Source organism: Mesoplodon densirostris, chromosome X (assembly GCF_025265405.1).
Source record: "Mesoplodon densirostris isolate mMesDen1 chromosome X, mMesDen1 primary haplotype, whole genome shotgun sequence".
NCBI classification, from domain to species: domain Eukaryota; kingdom Metazoa; phylum Chordata; class Mammalia; order Artiodactyla; family Ziphiidae; genus Mesoplodon; species Mesoplodon densirostris.
In genome coordinates, this window is record NC_082681.1 from 128,990,249 (window position 1) to 128,995,738 (window position 5,490).

A 5,490-nucleotide genomic window follows, 5' to 3' on the forward strand; every position below is an offset into this window, starting at 1 on the left:
TGCGTTAGGGAGGTCACTTTTCATATTTGTGTAGCAGTAATTATGTGAGAATAACCCATTCAGATCCCAATGATTAATTATAAACACAGCTTGGTGTAATGGAAAAAAACCGTATCTAGGAAAGTTTAGGTTGGGGTCCAAATGAATGACATAACTGCCATGAGCCTGTGCCACCCTGGGTGAAATGGGAGAACCACACTGACCTTGCACTTATGACTAAATGTTTGGGTCAAGTGCTGAGCACATGCTTACATTCAGCAAGCATGTATTCCATTTCCTTCTTTCCCTTCGTCCTTGACCAGCAGATTCATTCCCCTAGTTACAGACTCATCAAAATGAGCATTCGTGCCAGGAGGCATGAAGCCTGACTGCTGGAGGACAAACACTGCAGACACCCTATGGAAGATCAGAGCACAGACATTCTTGAAGTCAGCCTCTGTAGGGCTGAATCCTGCTTGAACTCAGCTGTTACCATTGCCTTCACTGAGCTCCAAGTCTCAAAAACGAGCATGGCCTGAACCTTTCTCCAGCCATGTTCACCATCAGCACTGTATTAGTCATCTATTGCTCTCTAACAAATTACCCTAAAACTTAGTGTCTTGAAACACCACACGTTCATTATCCCATGGTTTCTGTTGGTGAGGGATCTGGGCACAGCTTAACTGAGTCCTCTGCTTCAGGGTCTCTCACAGGGCTGTGATCAAGGTGTTAAGTCTCATCTGAAGGACTGATGAGGAAGAATCCACTTCCAAGCTCACTCAGGTGGTTGTTGGCAAGATTCACCTCCTCAAGCGTTGTTAGACTAAGAGCCTCAGGTCCTCACAGGCAGTTGACTACAGACTATCCTCAGTTCCTTACCATGCTGGCCTCTCCAGTTTGCTTCATCAAAGCCAGCCCATGAGTGTGGGGAAAAGGGAATCCTCTTACACTGTTGAGAATGTAAATTGGTGCAGCTACTATGGGAAACAGCATGGAGGTTGCTTTAAAAATTAAAAATAGAACTACCACATGATCCAGCAATCCCACTCCTGGGCATATATCTGGACAAAACTATAATTCAAAAAAATACCTGCAACCCTATGTTCATAGCAGCACTATTCACAATAGCCAAGACATGGAGACAACCTAAATGTCCATCGACAGATGAATGAATAAAGAAGATGTGGTATATATACACAATGGAATACTACTCAGCCACAAAAAGAATGAAATAATGCCATTTGCAGCAACATGGATGGACCTAGAGATTATCATACTAAGTGAAGTAAGTCAGACAGAGAAAAACAAATACCATGTGATATCACTTATATGTGGAATCTAAAATATGACACAAATGAACCTATCTATGAAACAGACTCACAGACATAGAGAACAGACTTGTGGTTGCCGAGGGGGAGGGGGATGGGAGAGGGATGGATTGGGAGTTTGGGGTTAGCAGATGCAAACTATTATATATAGGATGGATAGACAACAAGGTCCTACTGTAGAGCACAGGGAACTATACTCAACATCCTGTGATAAACCATAATGGAAAAGAATATGAAAAAGAATGTATATACATATGTATAACTGAATCACTTTGTTGTACAGCAGAAATTAACAAAACATTGTAAATCAACTATACTTCAATACAATAAAATTTTTAAAAAGCCAGCCTATGAGATGAGTCAGAGAGAGTGTGTGAATATTTTGTCTTTTAAAACCAGAAGAGACATCCAATTACCTTTGCTGTATCTATTGATTAGAAGCATATGACCAGGTCCAGCCTGCACTCAAGATGAGATTCCACAAGGGCATGAATACTGGAATCACTGGGGCTATCTTAGAGATCACCTCCCACAAGTAGCCCTTACTGAAATCACTGATTTCAAACCAGCACAAGGAATTTTGTGAAGCAACCACAGAATTGTTTCTATTCCTGCTTCTAGAAATGAAAGCACAACAACATTTCCTCCATCACACTATTTAAGGAATAAAAATAAAAGATGGTGTGTACTTTATTTGTTGCCATGGTGCAGTATCAAGACAATAAGGTTGTTAGGGGGACAACCATAAAAAAGTCACTGTCAATGTCTAGTTTTGGAAAAATTGAGTAAGTTGGCGTTTTGTTCATGGACCATCCATGAACATTGGTGTCAGAAGAGCTACTCCTCTTAGTTGTTCCATAGTCCTCCCTGACTTCCCAAACTTTACTAAGAACTCAACTCCTCTGAAAGTGTTCAAAGGTTAACCCTTTCCAGTTCCAAACCTTTTATTTATTGAATAACTTCAAATAACTCATGAATAATGCTCCATATATGTCAAGAGTCAACTATGTAGCTTGAGAATTCCTTCTCCCCAAGAGTGTAAAATATTTTAATATTATGGATCATGTCAACCCAAATCGCAGGCACCGAAAATAAAAACAGAGCTGGAAAGGATCTTAGCAGTAATCTGTTTACTAGTGCTCAATCTTGACTGCATATTTAGAATCACCATGGTGGGGACTTCTTAAAATCCTTATGCCCAGAGCACACCCCAAAACAGTTGTATGAGAATCTCTGGGGATGAGACTCAGGAATCAGGAAGCTCCCCAGCACCAGAGCCAAGGGTTAGAACCACTGCTCTATCCTGTAATGGAAAATGGATGTCCAGAGAGGTAAAGTGACTTTCCTAAGATTACATGGCTAAATAGTAGCAGAACCACCAGCAGTGTGTTTTCCCTAGAGCTGTCAATGATAGACTGAATTCTATGCTGGGTATAACCTAAGGAGTGGTCCCCAAACTTGGCTGCCTAATAGAGACATCGAAGTCTTTTAAAATATATAGACTCCTGTCCTCACCCCAACAGAGATACTGATTTAAATCTTTATGAAGTGCTCCAGGTGATTCTACCATGTAGTCAAGGTTGAGCACTACTGATCTAAAATTTGAGCATATAGCATACAACATATCTGCTCATCTTCCTTAACCACAGACCACAAAGTAGGAGGATGAGACCCCTGCATGTCTAAGGGGCTTTATCAGAATGAAGTCATGACTATAAGCTCTTAATGCCTAGAAGGAGAATGTAGAATAGACATAATATATTTAAACTATCCAAAAATTACAGGAAGTTTTCTGTGAAGAATGATAAAGATTTCCAACAACATGCTTCACTGTTTAAAGCTTCAATACTTGAAGAAAACATAACATTGATCATATAAAATTCAATCCAAGGCATGACATAAGGGAGTTTGTGATACAAATAGTACTTTAAATATAAGGTATTCAAAGGTGATGGAAAAAACCAGATATGTTCTTAGGAGCCTTGAGTGAGTCAGTGTGAGCAGGAGTTATTTAGGAGTAAGTGAAGATGTGAAGATGCCCAGATAGGGGTTCAACCAAGGAAAATGTATTAGGTATCTACTGCTACGTAACAAATTACCCTAAAAATTAGCAGTTTAAGACAACAAACATTTATTACCTTGCAGTTTCTGTGGGTAAAAACCTTGCGAGCAACTTAGGGGACTGGTTCTGGTTCAGAGTCTCTCATGAGACTGCAGTCATGGTATTGGCTGGGCTACAATCATCTGAAAGCTTGACTGGGGCTGAAGGATCTGCTTCCAAAATGGCTCATATGGTGGACAGGTTGATGCTGGCTATTGGCAGGAGGCCTCAGTTCCTTGCTACTAGACCTGTTCATAGGTTGCTTGGATGCCCTTATGACATGACAGTTGGCTTTCTCCACAATGAGTGATCCAAGTGTGAGCAAGGGGAAAGCCACAATGCCTTTTATGATGTGGTCTCAGAAGTCATATATTATCACTTCCACCTTACATGATTTATTAGAAGCAAGACATTTAGTCAATGCCACACTTGAGGGGAGAGGAATTAGGCTCTACTTTCTGAAGAACGAGTCAAAGAATTTGTGGACATATTTTAAAACATCACATAAGGCAAGAGAGAATAGACAAAGACCAGAGCAGGCTTGCTGGTAGACCTAAGACAAACTTCATTTTCTGAATAAAGCTGATGACAAGCAATACAAACTATTTCCCTTTTGACAACTGCCAAGAGGTCCAGCTATAACCCTTTAGAACGGGCTAGAGCAGCCTCTGGCAGGAAACGAGGGATTATCTGAGATTTTTAGGAACACTTTCACTCTACAAATATCTATCCACCTGTTTCCTGAAGGCTGGAATTGTTTTAATATTGAGGCAAAAGCCACATTTGGAGAGAAGAGACAACAACGAAAATGACAATTGAAATAAACACCAACACAGCTCAAGATGGAAATGTTTGCTAACCAGTTGGTGGGGAGTCTCAGATCACAGACTTAACCTTGCCACGTAGGGGGAAGATGACAGATTCCAAGAGAATTAGGAGAAAGGACTGTAAAACGTGAAATAAAATGGAGTCACCTATGTCAAAGGGTTTTAAAATGGAGCTGGGAGGCCATTAAGGAGGTGACCCTTATGCACGTCCTCACCAGCAGGAACCATGAACTTCTGAACTGGGCCAAACCACAAATACTCCAAGGACTCTACAAGAACACCTGCAACTTGTCACATAAACGAACTTTTACCTCCCTCTAGTAACAGCCTTAGTATTCAACCTTGTTTAGCCAAGACTAGCTTCTGCCTCCAACTTAAAAATTACAAAATTCTTTGTAATGCAAACCTCTCTTCTTTGCCTTTAAAAGCCCCTGACTTTTACTCCCTAGCAGGACACTGTTTGGGAAGCTACCCAAATCTGTGTGCCCCAAATCGCATTCTTTGATCCAAATAAACATTTTTTGGTTGATTATTGCCTCTTAAGTTTATTTAGGTTGACAGGACAGAAAAGGGTTAGGATGAGAGCAAGGAGGACTGGACTTCAATGACCCCACAACTTTGCCCAGGTAATGCTTCCAGTTGTTCAGTAATTGATCAGCTACTTCTGTAATTTTGCTTCACACTCTATACAACGAGAAGTCTTAAGGCAGACAGTTAAGATCTCATTCTCTGGAGCTCTGAGAGTGAATCTCAGTTCCATTCTTTGCTTGCTGTGTTGTTCAGCAAATCACGTAAACATCCTGCACCTCTCCTTCCTCATTTGAACAATGAGGAGAATAACAGTGCCTATTTTGAAGGTTAGTGGGTGAGTTAAACAAGTTATTATTTTCTCACCGTTAGAAAAAACACTTCTTCGTAGTATGGCAAGACACCCCAAGACTCAGTCTCAATATTTCTGAACATTTGCTGATTAGAAGCAGTAACCAAACTTCTAGAAATCTGCATCCTCAATTGCTACAGTTATTTGTCCTTCCAACCAACCCTGCTGTGTGAGGGACCATTTAAGTGAAACTTCTTGTTCACATACATATGTTAAGAGCCGACCCACAATCCTTGGGTAACTCCTGACTACTTAACAGTAGGAAGGTTAATTATTAAATGTCAATAAACGTGTTTTGCTTTTTCTTATATCAGATTTACATACAAAAAGTATTTTAAATTACCTTAGATATTTAAAAATAATTACATTTGCCAA